This window comes from Meleagris gallopavo, chromosome 4 (assembly GCF_905368555.1).
Source record: "Meleagris gallopavo chromosome 4, MGAL_WU_HG_1.1, whole genome shotgun sequence".
NCBI lineage: Eukaryota > Metazoa > Chordata > Aves > Galliformes > Phasianidae > Meleagris > Meleagris gallopavo.
In genome coordinates, this window is record NC_139407.1 from 12433832 (window position 1) to 12452159 (window position 18328).

General features: G+C 36.3%; 1 protein-coding gene across 1 annotated transcript in view; it reads right to left on the minus strand.

Annotated features, from left to right (window-relative positions):
* IQCM (IQ motif containing M) overlaps nucleotides 1-18328 on the minus strand; it is a 274157-nt gene that overhangs the window by 66104 nt on the left and 189725 nt on the right. Inside the window, exons 28-35 of the mRNA XM_085222190.1 lie at nucleotides 15653-15708; nucleotides 9303-9381; nucleotides 8285-8607; nucleotides 7609-7713; nucleotides 4617-4779; nucleotides 4340-4423; nucleotides 3995-4239; nucleotides 3721-3843 (exon numbers count right to left, since the gene is read on the minus strand). The gene's annotated coding sequence lies outside the window, so the exon portion shown is untranslated. The remainder of the gene's footprint in view (nucleotides 1-3720; nucleotides 3844-3994; nucleotides 4240-4339; nucleotides 4424-4616; nucleotides 4780-7608; nucleotides 7714-8284; nucleotides 8608-9302; nucleotides 9382-15652; nucleotides 15709-18328) is intronic.

The following is an 18328-nucleotide window of genomic DNA, read 5'->3' on the forward strand; positions in this document are numbered from 1 at the left end:
CCAACCACCTCCCAGGGCAGCCCTTTCCAGAGCCCAACCATTCTTTTGGAGAATACATTTTTCCTGGCATCCAGCCTGAACCTCCTCTGGTGTAGCTGAAGTCCTATAGCTGTTACCTGGGAGACAAGGCTGACTCCCACCTCCCTACAACCTCCTTTCAGGTTGTTGTAGAGAGCAATAAAGTCTACCCTGAGCCTTCTCTTCTCCAGCCTGAACAATCCCAATTCCATCAGCTGCTTCTCATAAAACTAAATGCCTCAAGGTACCGAAAAGAAGGGGTATAGCCTGCCCAGCCAGAGCTCCTGCAGGACCCTGTATTGAGACATCTCCCAGGAGGGGGTGTCATCAGCAACAGGAAGAGGAGAGCATCTCTATCAAGGTGGATGTTGTGTTCCACTCCTGAGTGCTTATAACGTGCTTGGAGATCCTTGACAAAAGGAGCAGTGCAATATACATGTGAAGTGTTATTATTCCTATCACACAAGTTTATTAAATTTAATGAGGACATTGAGGGATTCCATTAATCCTAACCACAATACCAGAGTCTCTCAACATTTTCTTGATGCCATTGAAAATATAACAGCTCTGAGTGCCTTGCATTTTTACGCTGTGAGATTGTTAAGTGCACTCTACATGCAACTGCATCTACTCATTTCATCCAACATCTATTCAGGCTCATGCTTTATCTGCTTGGCCTCTTTCACAGTAGAAGAATAGGATCCTCCATAAGGTCCACAAATATATTTTTCCCATAACACTTTGCAACAAATGAATGTTAATTCAGGCTAAATTATAATGGAGCTTCCATAGAATTATATACTACATCTACATGAGTATCCAGGGAGCAGTTTGATTAATATCATTATCACAATGAATAGTAGAGAAATTAATGTGATTTTCTGCTAATGATAACAGAGAAGCATTTAGATTTTACTTTTGGAAGACATCTTCCTTATTTTCCCATAGAAAGTACTTCCAACTTGCAGATGGGAAGCATGAAAGTGACAGTCAGTTCTGTAAGGTCTTTTGGGAGTGAAGCTGTTGGATTTTCACTTGCTGCTAGGCCTTGCTTTTTCAGAGTCCTGCTCAAACACATGCATGCATCTCGTCTACAATTTTTTTCCCTTTCATAATTTGAAATATATTCTATAAAATTTGTGTTTGTTCATAGTGAATTTGAAAAAGCTTCACCAGTGAATTACAAGTACTGCTAATGATTTCTTTCTATGTTATTAAAGTTATAAAAACCAAAAAGAAAAATAATCATGAGATATAATCCTGAAGTTAAAAATAACAAATAAACACAATACAAAATATCCATAGCAACCCGACAGCAGACAGAGCCCCAGTAAACTGCACAATTGTTTGTATCAATTGCCAATGAATGTTTCTGTTACAGTAGTGACTACAGAGCTCAGTGAAATACACTCAAAGAAACACTTTGTAAACTACATAGATGAGTACCATAAAAAGTCAGGAGAACCTCCTAACTGCTTAGGATTAACAAAGCATTCACTGATGTATTCAAGATGAATAAAATGAACCATGAGGTTTACAACTGTAACCTGCTCACTACAAACACTCCTACTGAAGCTGACAACTACTTAGGCATGTGTTAGTCATGTACTCCTTTATTTCCAAAATAGCATCCAAACAGAAGCCATTGCAGTTTCCTTCTCTAACACATTGCCACAGATTAAGCTATGAAAATAAGCTAGAAGCTTTCAAAGAGATGTAGAGGTGTAACACATTGAAAATCAGTCCCCTGCTTACTAGTTCAGGGCTTACTCAGAACACTTAGTACCTAGTATTGTATTTAGATGAAAGGTCATTGCACATATTTAAAGGAAGATACTGCAGGGAAACAAGTAGGTGCAGAGCAGGGGCCTGTTGTGAGTGGAAGAAGTCATGGGCACATGGAATCATAGAATCGCAGAATGGCTTGGGTTGAAAGGGACATCAAAGATCACTTCGTTCCAATCCCTCTCCTTGGGCAGAGTTGCCACTTGCTAGATCAGGCTGCCAGGACCGCATGCAACCTTGAACACCTCTAGGAACGGGGCATCCACAGCTTCTCTGAGTTACCTCCTGCACACTGTTCTTTCTTCCAATACTCATGTTTTTGTTAAATCTCTGCTGGCCTGAGCCACAGTCTCAGGTTCTGTGTTTGGTCTGTTGCAAGGCTCAATTAGGCATATAGAGTTGGCAATCAAAATTGGAACAGCTAGGATGGAAGACAACAGGGCACTGGAGTCATTAGGAGCCACACTCTGGAGTACTGTTTGGCCTGTTGGGCTGCATGAGCCACTTTTTGTGGGTAGGGCTTACTGCCAACAAGCTATGGTATGTTCCTGTATCATTACATGCTTTAAAAAAAAAAAAAAAAAAAAAAAAAAAAAAAAAAAAAGATTTCTAAAGGAGTTCTATATCTTAAGAAACAATATGATAAAAAAACTCCTTACAATGTCTTTTTCCTAGCAGGACTCCAGCCCTTTTGCAGCAGCCATCGTTACTTAGGAAAGCAAAGGTTAAAGCAGCACACAAGTGCTTTAGATATCAATTTATATTGTTAAAAGTAGTGAAATGAAAAACAAGATAAATTTAACCTGAAATTCAAGAGAGATATTCTGATATTTTCCAAGGCAGAAGGCAGAAGTACTGCTGTTTCAAAACCAGGTTGCTTTTGGACAAAAAGTAGAAAATACGATGTAATAAGTAAATTTCTCTTCAAAGGTTGAAAAGGAGACAGATTCGCAGCACTTTACTGATCCCTAAATTCTCAGCATGTTTAATCTCAGTATGTTTTTGGTGGGAGGCAAAAAATACCATTTAATGGCAACTCAGTGGGCTCCAGATGAAACTTCTAGACCTGAGTGGCAAGCTAGTGCTTAATGTGAGGAACTTGCAATTTTATAGCTAAGAAATCAGAATATTCTCTGGTGTGGCTGTTTTGCTGCCCAATGCAGGGTGAAGCGGGTTCTCCATTTCCTACAGGATCAAACAAGCTATCTGTGTCACAGTCTTACAAATACATTAATTAAAATGTGATTTATTTAAAAAATAATTGAGATTATGTTGCTCAGTGATCTGAAATTTTCCATGCAAGACAAAAAAAAATTTGCAATGTTTGAGCCACCTTTCAGCTTTTACTTGTGTAAAAATGAATTCCTGAGTAAAAAAGTATTTGCTAACAAGAAAATATTATCTTTACTAACCTTTTCTGAAAGAGCTTGTCCTTTGGTAAAACCAGTGTGCTGTATTTATGCAATGAATGGTGTACGAATGGGCTTTCATGCCCTTACAGATGGCCAGAATTGTCCATACAAATTAATAACTAAAAACACACTAAAGAGGTACTTAGATACAAAAGCCTAAAACTGAGAATGTAGCAGGACTATTAGTTAGGATACATTTAGGATAATTGTACAGTTCTGGACTTAAAACATATGATCTACTGCCACCTCCCTCTTGTGGACAGCTATTTATAGTGACAACTGAACTGCAGATAGCTGCTTAGCAGTTTGACGTCATAATTTATATTCCAGCTAAGGTAGAAAACCTCTCTGAGTGTGAATAAATACAATGATGATTCCAATCTCCCAACATTTATACATTCGTTATCTCCCACGTTTACAAGAAAGCATGCATGCTGGGATCACTGCCACGGTAGTAATTACTAATATTCAGCTGGCTAAAATACCTTAAAAGTTTGCTAGTTACCTTGAGAAATATTGCCCCCAGGAAATGCGTGATTCAAAACCAGTTTGTACACGGTGAATGCCTATCCATAACCATGCATAATTCAAGCAGTTCATGAACCAATAGGAACCTCACTTGTTACTCCTGAGAAGACCAACAAATGTCATGGTATGAATAATAGAAGAACACGTATATTTGCGTAGCACATTGAATTATCTACTGTTACTCCTCAACTTACTGCAGCTACAGGCAATTATTTCTCTGTTAGCAGATACTGAGTAAATGGAATATTTACCTGATGGTTTTTAAAATTCTGAAACCACTTGTCAGAAGCAGAAGTTACTACTTTACTCTCTACAGGGGTTTCGTCAAGAGCTCTCTAATGCCAACGGTTCATTTCACAGCTTACAGCTCATACTGATGCCAGTGCCCAGTTTCCTTTTTGGTAGCTACTTTAATTTCGCAACTGTGAGAGTAAATGTAATTCAACTGATGTCATCCAGATGTAGTCACAATCATTTAACTGCATAACGAACTAAGCTGGTGGGAAGAAACGCACAATTTGTTGAGTGGTCTGTCTGGATTATAAGGCAGTTCTGATCTAGTGAACATCAGCACTCCTCCAGTTTTGATTACTTACATTGTCCTGGCTGGGATTTTTCTTCAACACTTCTGATGCCTACCATGTAGATGTCAAGATCAGTTTAGACTTCTTTTATACCTACTGGAAGAAACAAGCATTATTAATTTCTGCAGTTAGCAAAAAAAAGAGACTAATTTGGAAGTTACATGGCTAATATAAGACAGATTATTTTTTCCCCAGATGTGCCTACCACATCAGCTGGCTGAACAGAGTCTAGAAATATCCCATTTTAAAAAGACACCTAAGTTGAAAATTTAACGGAGATGGATCTTACCTTTATTTTCTACAGAGCAGCTGCGCCAGTGTGCAATGCTAAAATTGAATTCCTGTTTACTTGAGATCACAACTTCACTTTCATTTTTTTGAACTGTCAGTTTATTCCATAAAACCACAGGACAGATGTTAATTAATCTTCTTAATCATATGAATATAATTACCTGAAAAAGAAGTTTAAACATATTCAGAAGTCAGGTCCTCAGTATCTCAAAGTTAGTTGCTGAGTCTGTGTTCTACTTAAAACTAAATATTAAAAAAAAAAACAAACCAAAAACCAAAAAAAAAATACCCAATGAAGTTTTGATTTATAGAAAGTACAGAAAGACACTGCATCTCCATTTTTGTTTCTTTCTAGTCCAATTGTTGATTGAAAGGGTATATTTCCCAAGAAGAAAAACATTTTTAGCTCATTATACTTTGTCTGGTGTGAGCCATTTGGTGTTTTGAAATGAGGATAGCACAGATATTCACCAGAAAATCCGTGGAAAATTGTACACAGTGGAAGAAATGTATATATCTGCTGTTGTGTAAGACATAGTAGGTTGTCAGTTGGCCGGATTTTTTCAAGCACATCTGGGTTTTTCTCTGCAAATGCCAGGTGAAGTTAGTAAGATGTATAAGTGTTTTGTTGTTGTCGCTTTTGTGGTTTTTAATGTGAATAACACACAACCTGCCCCTGAATGCAAGTGAATCATCTTCCCTGGATACTTTTTGAGCTTCCAAAAATAGTCTCAGGATAAAAATGGATGATATAAAGCAACTCAACAGTATCCAGCATTGTACAATGTACAGAACTATTGCAGTGTGGTAAGATTTGGATGCACAAGTTGCACAGAGTGGAGCAATATAGCAAATAGAGATTTAGCCCAGTGTGACTTCCAAAGGGCAGCTTAAAGCTTGTTAAGTGACACAAAAAACAAACTGCTAAATATTAAGCATCAAGAGAGAGCATCATTTACAGCTACCAAGGTCACAAATGACATGCAAGATACTTCACCTCGCAGAGGATGGAAGCACTCAGGGCATTCTATCTGTGGCACTCCTGGTTTCGTGTTTCCTCATGAAAATTGTTTTTATTCAAACATAACTATTGGTTATTTTACTTAAGCTGAGTTTGCATTCCGTTGGATTCTTCTTTGCAGAGTTTCTGCCTACCACATCATTACTCCCTGTAATTGTCTGGGGTTGATTACGCCTATGTAAGTGAAATACTTATCACTCATCTTTACTGAAATGCTTCGTATTATGTTTTAGACCATTTACATAATTTGACAAAAACTCTTTAATTCCTATTACTATACTCCAACGTTTTTTTCTCTTTCATGATGTCTGTAAGTTTAATAATGCATTTTGTTATACAAACAGGAAATGAAAACTGACTTCAGTATAGAAGCAGGACAGATTTGCACAGAACAAGACTTGATATATTTCATGACAATCCATGGACAACTGCTTGTTGACTGAAGTTTTCAAATTGGTAACTTTGTTTCACAGAAGCTTCAACCAGAGCATTCATTTCCTGCTTTTTTAAGGAGAATTTCATCATACGTTTCCCCTGCTCACATACATCAGCTCTAGAAGGTCTCAGATAATAAAATAAAAAATAAATGTTTATCATGGTATTAGGGCTCCTGGCCTAGTTCTATTTGGCATGATGAGACCATATGTCTGTGGGGATCAGAAGTGGCTACTTCAGGGTGGTCATGCACTGCCCATCACGGAGTTCACTGCTCTGGCTGAGATGTGCAGGTTCTATTTGCACAATGATCATTAACAATATTGTGCATTTCCTCATGTTTTGCCAGCTCCTATTAAGTGAATTGTGCATCATGGTTTCTATACCATTCCTGAAGATGTTTCTTATGCAAACCCTGTCTTGTCTAGATTTTCGTTATGTTTAGTGAGAACAAAGGTTGTCCATGTAGAACAGGAAGCCTACAGGGTGGGGACCGCTTGCAATCCTGATGGCAGATGTTGGTCAAGGTTTGTTCTTTACAGAATCATTCTGCTCAGTGATGGTGTTTCCACTATCCAAGCTGCTTCCTTTCCCATTATCTAATATTTCATTTTAATATTTACTACATCATTTTAAGAGACAAATAAATTAGTTATAAGAGGTTTATGTATTCAAAATAATTTTTCTTGAAAATGCCTTTCTTTCTCTTTCTTAAAAAAGCAGTTGTTATAGAAGAAAATTAACAGCTACAATTGTATAGTTAATTTTTATATTATAGTACTTTTAAACATTAGTTTGGAATTTGCATCTTTCTCTGCTTTGTTTTGGATAAGCTAATTAACTTTAAAAATAGTCTTCATAACATGCAAAACATGGGAGAAAAGATGGTGGAAGCCAAAAGGTTGACTACAGCAAATTTGCATTGAATTAAATTAGACTCCAGCACAGAACAAACTCTGTGGATTGCAGAAGGAGAGTCTAATTTGAAAGGGTGTGCCTTGCTGTGCAGGCTCTTTAAGTGTGATCTGCTTTTGGCCTAATTTTCTGTGACAGTGTATTTAATAACAGTGGTCCCTCACTGAGAATACCTTCTGCCTGGTCTGCCACTGTGGAAATTTTGGCTCTGTAATCAGCGTGTCTGTCGATTCAACACATAATTTCTTTAAAGAAAATAAGAACTCTTAGCGGTTAGTCATACAGCTCTAAATGAAGAAATTTTATGGTGGTATTAAAGTACCCCCAACCTAAGCTATTCCACATTAGTTCCTCCTCTGCTTTGTTCACTGCCTATTAAAAAAATTAGGAACTTACTTATGAAACAAGAAGGTTCCCTTCTAAGACTGATAATTTAAAATCCTAGAACAGACTCTCAAGGGCAGATCAGGAGTTTCACAACAATATGGATTAATGTGATTTTTTTTTTATGTGCGCTAAAAATATGTGGGCACTGCTGTTTGATAAACGTTTTATGGGTAATATGCATTTTTCATTTATGAACATTCATCATTAAGTGGCTTTATATTTAAAACATTACCTAATGGAGCTGCATGAAGTCAGGAACCAACATGTAGATGTACTTCAGAGCTTCTCGGTTTCCAAAGCAGCAGTCCTATTTAAATGTGTACATGCCTTCTGTGACCTGACATATTAGAGGTTCTAAATTCAATTTAGTTTGAATGTGCAATTTTTCTTTTTTTCCTCCACTGCAGTTGTGCAGGATATGAAGTATATATAGCAAATCTATGAACACACTGTGCCTGAAGAGCCCAGCAGACATGCTGAAGGATTATTTTTCACCATTATACAAACACTTGTAGGATTAAAAATCAAAAGAATCTCTATTAAATTTTAAGAGCATTTTGTCTTGCTCTGCTAGACTTACTATAGACACAACAGGATAAAAGTAATACTTGAATTAAGTCAAACTCCTTGTATCAGGGAATTTGCATGCTGCATCCAGCATAACACTGCTACTCTACTCAGTAGCACGTGACCAGTTTGGCCACTGGAGCCATAACATGCACAGTCTCAAACTCACATAAAGACTGCAAGGACCCTGGTCCCTTGCTGCATGAGTATCCCTGTTTAACTACAGTGGTGAAGCAGGGCATGTGGGGGGAGTCCTCCTTCTTCCCAAGGTCCCCTCCCTCCAGCCCTTTGTACTCTTCCAAAATAATGCTTTAAGCCCTCAGCCAGCTGTGGCTCCTCACCTCAAAGATGCACATGAAGGTGAGGAAGATGAACTTCAGGCATGTTGCATTGAAGGCAGCATCAGCAAGGTATACCTGTTCCCAGAGAAACCAGTGTTCCACTTTTGCAGCCATATGGGTGCAGAGCAATCTCTGGCTGTGTCAGCAAGTCCTCCAGCGCAGTGCAGAATGAGAGCAGTCACACTGATGAAAGACCAAGTAAACGGGTTTTTCATAAATGCAGACATAGAGCATTACATAGCTTGGCAAGCCCCTCTGAAGTTCTCCTGTTTGTGTTTCAAGGTTAAAAGCTGTCGTTGCATTCTTAGGAACAAGGCAGCATCCTATTAAACAAAACAGAATTGGAGATTGCTTAATTTCTGTGTTTTCACTTTCCATTCACTGTGCATAGGAAAGGAGGCCACAGTGAACTGTCTTTGTCTAGACTAGAGAAACTGAATTTCAGCACAACTCCATTTTGTTAAAGGGGATGTCAGTTTTTGCACTCTGAAGATTTTGGGTTTTGTTGCATTATAGAGCAAAACTCCAAAAATCATAGCCATCCTTCCATTAGCTTTACCCTTCACCTTCCAGTTTACCATAAGTTTAAAAGGATTCATTATGCTACTACATTTTAAATAACAGTTTTTGGGAGGAGTTGAATTAATACACAATGAATTATTTTATATTCTTAAACCACTCACTGATTTAAGCCAGACACAGGAATACTATGCGTCTTTTTATATAGTATACATATTGTCCAAATTATCTCTTTATTACTCTTGTTAAGAAGTATATGCATTCAGTTCACACTGCATGTAGCCAACAGGAAGGAAAAATAAACAAATGTACTGGGGGGATTAGTTCATCATTTCTTTTGTTCTTAATGGATACATCTCAGTCCAACACAAAGGATTTGTTTAATGTTTCCTGAAGTATATATGTCCCAGGGCAAAAAAAATCAAGGTGAGTTCAAAGCTGTACATGCCTACCTTCATCAGTATGAATTACTGATAATCAGTCTCAATTTTTTAAATACCTTTTCCAAAATGAGTGCAATGACTTCTGGTTGGAAAAGAGAAAAAAATCTGATCACTCTACACTATCACCAGTCATCCCTGAAATGAGAAGAATATTTCTGTTATCTCTTCTGCGGTGAATGCTGTCTTTATAATGACTGTCATAACATACATTAAATTTACTTAGTGATGTATTCTTATGCCTAGAATAACAGCAATTGTCTTCCTCATGTACATTCCCCCTATAGCCTAGCATTAACTAAGCCTTGTCTTTATGTGCAGCTTTCTCAAGCACTGATTGCCTGCCATAGACACCTGTACTCTCTGCTACGTTCAAATGTTAACAATAAAACTTGTGAGAACAGATTGATGTGAAAAGGTGCAAAAGTCAAATGGAGCCATATCTAATTTTGTCTTGCTGTCATCCTATGGTGCATTCCCAGTCACGTAATAATAAAGAGAACAGAGGTAAGGCTGAGAAGAGAGGAGAATAGTAAATTGCTTTTTGACAACTGCCTTCTGACTTCAAGTTTCACATACACCTCTTCCCCAGGCCTATAAAAGTGTACTTACTCAATTCAGCACATGAAAATGTAAGAAGTCACAGCAATATATTCCAGAATGATGAAAGAAGCAACTTTATACAGGGACATAGCTAATGGGAAGCCCAACAGGAATTTTTTGTGCCTGCATTTTTTAATGCTCTCTTCTTGTTTAGGGGTGCTTTATTACAGTCGATTGCTCCTCCTCATTAACTTATAGTTTGGCGCTGATAGCTCATAAACTGTCCTAACAGCCCCCAAGAGTACTGCTGTAGTGAAAGATCTGGTTGTGTTTCCATTATAAACCTACTTTCAGAGATATTTATAACTCAGCCATTTTAATTTGCATCAGGCTTTGGGGAACTTGGCTCACAGGTCAGCGAGTGAAACAATTTTCAGCTTATGTATTTGAAAAGAAAAGATTTTAGCCAAGAGCAGTTTACAGTACAAAAAATTCTGTCATAATTTAGAAGCTTCCAGGATAAGAGAATTTATATTCTCTTATGCTGTAATTATATAATGTGAATTATACATGTTGCATTTGTTTATATAAGTCCAGATTAATGAGACATCATATTAATGCCTAAAGATGCACTTTGATCAGCATCAAAGTATGTTACTTTTACATATATCTGTACAGTATAAGCATGGCTCAAAAGACTTCAGTTTTTGAAAATATGTCACTTACTCGCATTTATAACTGCTTCACAAATGTGAAACAGAAAGAAAATATTGATTCATAATAGAAAAAAAAAGTAAAAAAAAAAAAAAAAAGTTTTGTTCATGTTGATGATAACCCGATATTCCAGTACAAGAAAAAAATCTGACATTTCCTTTTTTTAAGTCTTTGTTTCTGCCATGAAAGTACTCAACACCATATTCAATCTCTAAGTTATTGACAAGGAAATGAAAGAAGCTCATCTTTCTTTTAGGCTTTGGGTTGGCTGGTAGTTACCTTTATAATCAGAGTGTTTTTCTAGTGTGGATATATTTACATAAATATATTATCTGTAACGTGCATTCAAAGATTCATTTGAATATTCAGTAATATTTGTCTTCAGGCAAACATTATTTTAACTTATATTTATGATAATTTTCTCAGTTGTTTAACTTCAGAATCTAATAAACAAAATTTCTATTCAAGATAACATCACTGAGATACTTCTCTTTATTAGAGTTTTCTATTGCACATCTGCTTGTCACTAGCAGTCTCATCTCTGCTCTACATCACATTTCTAGTCTAACTCAATTCAAATGCTTCTTTTCACTTGATAACTGGTCTTTCACTCCAGCTTCTTCTCTGTCAGAGAGCTGCATTACCTCTTCTAGGTCACAGGTATAAAAAACGAGCAGAATCATCCTTAACGATTACCCATGAGAAGGGCCATTAGTTGCATTCCTTTTTATGAAGTTCACTGAAGAAGACCCTCTGTCTTCAGCGTTTAAGCCAATTTTGCCTCAGAGCAAATACTTTACTCTTTTCAGTGTATTTGCTGATCTTGGAGATTAGTGATTTTTTCACTTAATGTTGTCTACCAAGATGTCTTGAAGTAGAAGTAAATTGTGATGATGGTTCTCTTTTCTTTTTTTCCTTTGCCTGCCTTTTCTTCCTCCCTTACCCACAAACATTTATTTCTAATATGTTCATTCTCAAATATCTGATCAGAGTTGTTTCCTTCTTTACATGAATCCATCTTTACTGTTTTGAGTACCATTTACTTGATGCCCCATCTGTTTCAAAATCTTGATCAACCCATAAGAGACAGTTTTGTTTAATCTTATATATACAGGGGCTGCCTTTGAAGTAAAAGATCATATCCTGCTGCTTTCTGATGTGTATGCAAAAATGTGTACAGTGCATGTTGCTAATATTGCTAGTTCACAGGATAGCTTGGAAACGTTATATATTATTTATAAATATGTTCATTTGGTTTCATTTTGAGAGAGATTTTAAATGGGACATTTTTTGGTTCAGCATTGCTTTGTATTAAGATGAATTACTATTATTAATACTGGCCAGTTTTCAGTCATTACATATTATTTCCCCAAATATTTTAATTCAGTTCAGCCTATCTGAAATAGCTAGTTTTAATGATGAATAAAGTACTTATATCCACTTATCCACTTTGTCCTTTGTCTATTATCAGGTTTCTGTGTGCTAAGCTCAGGGGGAGGGGCTAATGTGTTGAGTATATGGTTATATCATGCCAAAAGACACTGATATCATTTCAGATTGAGATGCTTTTTTTTTCTAATTTGTATTTGATTGTTTTAGTGGTTGCTGTTTTTCAAATTTCTGTAAAATTCTTGGTCTGTAGATAAATATACAGATCATGAATTTGTAGACTTTAGATTAGGTACTTTTTGTTTAAATTTTAACATATGCAGTACTGTTTACAAAGCAAGGCTTAAAGCTCTGAAAATCTGATATAATTACCTTCAAGAAAATCTCAAATCTTTCAGTCTCTGGAAAGTTACAAAAAATTACTCTTTCCTTTCATCCTGAACTCTAACAGAAGGTCAACAACATTAAGTTCCTACACAATGAAATTTCTGAGAATTTTCATTATCAAAAAGTAAAAAAAAAATTTATAAAAATAAAAATGCATTTAGTAGGGACAAAACAATTTTTCTGACCTTCTGTTAGACTTCCATCATTCTTAAATGTCCTGTATGGGGTTATAACATTTAGAATAGTCAAAACATGCACCCAACACAGTCAATGTTATCAAGACAAACCTTTACAAAGCCCAGAAAAGAAATACATTGTTCTGATTTTGATAAAACAATATTTTCTGAATTCAAATATGTCTGATAGATGTCAAATAGGTCTGAAAAAACCTAAAATATTTTCCATCATCATTGTGAAGTTTGATTCATGTCTGCAGTTTTCTGAGATCCTCAAAGGGAAGTCTCTATAGATGGAAGCATATGGATTTCATTGCAACGATGGCCACAGTTTCTTAGGTTTCTTTAATTTTGTTTTAAATAAGCAATTTTTTATTTACCCCTTGAAAAACCAAAGAGTGGTTTTACAAATGAGAAATCTGGGGGACTTTTTGTAAAATATGGTAAAACTGAGTACTCATTTAAGAATTACATGCAGCATTTTCCTTGGCTATATTTGGGACAGAAAGATCTCATTATCTTCACTTTACATTCAGTCCTTCTTTAACTTCCATTTAAAATCTTTCTCCTTTCCCTTTTCCTACTGAATTATAATTGAGCTTCAAGAGGACTGCAGAACTTGCCTGCTCAGAAACCTCTAAAATAATAAAATTGAATTTTTCTCAGATTTTCTGTTCTGCATTGCCTTCTTAATCATTTCTCCTACTGTACAAAGGCTTTGATGGGATAAAAGAGGCAGTGCTTTATTTTCCTTAGAGCTTCCTAGTCTTGTTTTTTGATTTTTCTTCCATGACTGTTCTTCAGAATTGTGCTCTTTTTCATTACAAATAATGATACTTCTGTAAATAAGGTCTGTGTCTAATGAATAAGTGGACTGTATTATATTTTGACACGATAGTAAAATTAGTCTTCAAGAAGATAAAAAAAAAAAAAGGCAAAGGGATAGAAATGCCTAATGTATGCCTTTGAAGTTATACAAAAAAAGGAAAATGTAAATAGTCATGGAAGAATACTGTATTGTATATTCACTAAATGGCAAGGGGCTTTGAGCTGTGGAAATCATCTACTAGACCACCCAAGCTCAAGTAATATGTACCATGTTCTGTGCCTTATGTATTCTATCAAGTCCTTAACATGAGGATACATTTACCACACAAAAATTTAGCCACAGGAAGGATTGTTCATGCATTCATTTAATCTCTTATGCATGTATGTTGAAATAATCACTCATATTAAATATTGCAAACCAAAGAAAAGAACTGTTCAGCTGTCACTATTTGCAACCTAATAGCTAGCTGAATAAGAGAGCGCTAGATATCTTGAATAAACAATTATAATTAAATATCTAGATCATACCAATATCAAATTAAAGCAAATGCAAATTCAAATAAGAAATAATTTTCAAAAGTTATGAAAATGAGCATAAACAGCAACACTTTCCTTCAGAGCCTTAACCACCTGTTGGAGAGTTGTGATGTTCACTTATATTTGTTGTTCTGCCCACAACAACATACAATGATTAAAAGACAATCAATTCAAAAGGAAAATGAAGTTTCCAAAACAAATGAAGGAAAAAATAGCATGTCTTAGAATCTGACAGCCTTATAGACTCTTCTTTCTCACCATGGAATAGAGAAGGAAGAGTCAAGCCCTGGAGGAGGCAGTCCTCCAGCAAGGCAACAAAAATATTACATTGTGAACCAAACTCATCAAAAACTCAAATCTCCTAGAAAGCCATACGATTGGTACTCCTTCCTAAATTAATAGAAAACAGAACTGCAAATAAATGAAATAATTTTAACTGGTAAGCAGACAGGAGAACATTCTGACTCTCATCCACGGTCACTTCCTTTGACTCAGAAAAACAGAAAAGCAAAGTTATTTAAATGATCTAATTTATTCACAGTTTTAAGAATCAACATTTCAGAAACAAGTACCCTTCATCTTGCAGATATGACACTCACAAGCTCTCCTCCTGTCTATGGGGTCAGGATGCCAAACAGCAGATGCTCTTAGGAAGCATACTGGCATGATTTTCTGCAGCTACTTAACTCTCATTTCAGGCTCCCTTTTTTTGCTATGAGTAAACAAGGAAATAGCCTAATGGCGATTTGTGCACATTCAGATACAATGAGAAATACAAAAAGACACGCACCATTGTTCATATTTTCTATGATGCCCACATAAACTCATCAAACAAGTCCTGTCCTATTCCAATTCATTGAATGATTTCCTCTTTACTGCATTATATTTACATAGGATCATTTATCACTCTATTCCCCCCCCTTTTTTTTTTTTTTTTTCCTTTTTCATTCTTGATTTTGCTGGTTTCAAAACTACTCCAATCACTCTGCACAGGACCTCACAGAACCTGGACCACAGGTCTTTGAGTAGAGCCACTTCAAGAGTAAGTCTGAAGGGAGCTTTCTCTGATTTTGATGGAACCAGGAATTTATTTGTTATTGAATCCGATTTAGCCCCCTGGATCTGCCAGTGAAGTATCTTTTAGGGACCCAGGATGTTACACTCTGGAGAATCCACAGAAAAGTCCTGTACAAAAATCTATAAGTGCTATATGGACCTTAAAACTACCCAAATTTCCAGCAGAACTCCCTGGGAGTCCATTTTTCAGCTTCTCCAAATTCATTTCTAATAGTACAGATTTTTTTTCTTTTAGAAAAACTGCCATGCGTATACTGAGCAGGTAAGACAGCCCCACTTTTTCTCTGTTAGAAGAGCTTTCTTGCTTTTTTTACATTTTGTTCTACAGCAAATATAAGGGCTACTTTGAAAGTAATGTCTCCTATTTTATTACATTGATCCACAATGTCAGAAGGTGGTTGTTGGTGGTAAGGCTGTAGGAGCTGCATCCCATCATTATTTTATTACATTCCATTATGAGCGTGGCATATAGGCTCCTGTTCATCACTGATGAAAATGCATAGCTAGTGGTGGTGTGTTGAAAATTAGTCTCGTAGCTGAGAATATGCTCTAACAGTATTGTGCTCTTTGTATCTTTGTCATTTGCATGGAAACAAATAGGAGGCATTACTTTTGGTGCAATTGATGTGTACCTCATTTGTATGCTATGCACTACATGCAACTGAAATGTGCACTAGTCCAGCTGTGATAATGAAAACTGGAATCCTTCAGCATCCTTGCTCCTTTCATTTTCCTTTACACTTTCAACAGAACCTCACCTGCAATAACCTTCAGCATTCAGTTTATCCTTTTTCTCTTTGCACATTTGGATTGTCTACAGAAAAAAAAAAAAATCATACAAATGAATATGTAAGATTATAAGACATTATGTTTCTGTGATGAAGGACGTATTTTTACTTTGTTGTGGCTACACTTTTCAAGAATCATGCTGCAAAAATTGAGATTTCTCTATTCTGAGAGCTAATTGCTACTTACATATTTTCAGACCATTTTTCTTAATTACTCTTTCTTATACTATTTATATTACCCCCAGGTCTAGAAACAATATCATTTATGTATGCACACATACAAGTTCATATAGAAATAGATTCTGAATGAATGTGACATTCCATAACGTATTCAGTTTTCACCAAAGCCAGAGCTTTTATATCTGTCATCTCAAATGTGTGTTTGAAACTATTTCTACTAAATCACAAATACTTTGGAAAGATTTGTATGTTTGTATGTTGAGATTTTTTAAAGTGATCTCCCTCTTCAATGCTAAATACTGCCTCTGCTTCAGACTTGCCCTGAGACCCAAGACAGATATTCATTTTTTATTCCAGATGAAGTGAGTCCCCTGAGAGATCTTAATGATCTGAGTTGGGAGAGAAAATTGCATGCAAACCTCAAAGGACTTACAAATAAGGACTGTCCAATAAGCTAGGGTCAGGGAAGTCCTCAAAAGGAACTTTACTGCTTTGTGCCCTCCAGCTTCACAGTGATACTGGCTCTGGCAGAAGACTACACTGGATTCCGACAGGGAGGTAGCTGTGGAAGCATTAGTTCTGACTACCAAAAGGCTCTGTTATCTCCCAACTGACACCACTGCGGCCATTTCATCCCTTATGCTATAACTTTCATACTCCTCTAAGACTACTTCTGTAGAATTGTTACACTGCATCCTCCCAGATAGCTTGTCAGAGTCTCAGTCTCAGTCTTGACTGCACAGTGTGAGGGTCACATTTGTCCTTCCCTATCCTGGCTCAGCTGTGCATCATGTAACACTGGAGGCTGCTCTGTGCCTGCTTACAAAAACTCCTATGGGCAAAAATAGCAGATGGAAAAGAGGCAGGCAATGATGGATCCTTGCATTCCCCTTCCTACTTCAGACTTTAAATAAGCAGCAGATAAATCATAAGAGAAGTTTCATTGGTTCTAATCTCCATGGTGGCTATTTTTCCAAGGTTAGCAAAGGAACCATTTCCCCATCATCTGGTTGCATAGAGAAATTAAGCCTCAAAAAGATTCTAGAAAACAATCCACACTAATTCTTTCTGTTCCCTACCAGCTGCATTCTTAAGTCCTACTCATAAGACATCTGGGAAGAGCCTTCAAGTAAATTCTATTTGGTCAAATGTTTTACTGCGCTACAAGGCAAAAAATGTTACCAGCATCATTCATTCTATTGTTCCAGTTTACTATTAAGTTTACCTGCTTTCTCCAGGCCCACACTTTAATCTGTAAATCTGTACTTCCAATGTCATCTCTATTTCACAAACTTTTCAGGGTACTTTGATTCAGTATACTTCTTGATTGAATTGCATATAATAATAATAATTAAAATAATAATAATAATAATAATATAGTTAAGGAAAGGTAGATTCAAAATACAAAGAATGAATCCAAATTTCTCCTGATCTAAGACTGCACAGCTCTAGGTTTTGGCAAGTGTCCATATCTAAGAATAACAATGCTCAATGACACTGACATTAAAAATGAGGTTTAAAAAAAATCTGTATAAGCTAGTGGCCACATTTGTCACTAGAAATTCCCAGTATTACAGAGAAGATGGATTATCGTGAGAAGAAGTAATCTCATCAAAATGTCTGCTAATTCTATTAAAATTATGCAAGTGACAAGTGTTCTCTTAAGCACTGAATAACCATTCCAGAAGTATCTCTATCTATCAAAGCATGTTGATTTTGTGTTAGCTCTTATCAGCTGGAGAATACGGTATTCCATACAAAGGTATATGCAATACTTATTTTTAAAAAGACACAAAAGTTTTCACTTTACTGCCACCATGTCGTTGGCTATCACATTGCTCAAATGAATAGCTGACTTTTTTTTGCTCCAGTAGATATGTACTCTGTACTTCCAAAGCAGATAGCACTGCTTATAGCAGCAATAGCAACATATGAACTGTACACTGCACTTGATATTTATCACTTGGGCTTTTCTTATGATAGTGTATTGTTTTTTACCTTCTGTATTCCATTTATAGCTAGTATTTTACTTCAACCTGATAAAATTTTGTAATGATCCTCTTTTGGTAATCATAGAGAAACAGGGTTGCAAAGCCCTTCAGATACTCGTTTTGTCTCTTTTGTCATTGTGTTGCCATTTCATTGATACAAAATTATTTAAAATGGATGCAAAGCCTTACTGGCCCCAACCTCCATCATTGTACTTGTTTAACTGCCGTCAGTGGAAGAACAGAGATCTCTCAGACCATGATTGAACTGAGAGCCATTATGATCTACATCCATGCATGATCTTGACAGTTGCACTGGGTGAATATGCAATTCCATAAGTACTTGTGATCAAAAGTTGTGGTATGCCTAGCTTACATAATTTCAAAATAATTGGAAAAGGTGATTTATTTCCTGCCAACTTTAACTGATCTTTATAAAGCATGTATTATGTCCCAAAATGTTAAACTGTGTCTCGGG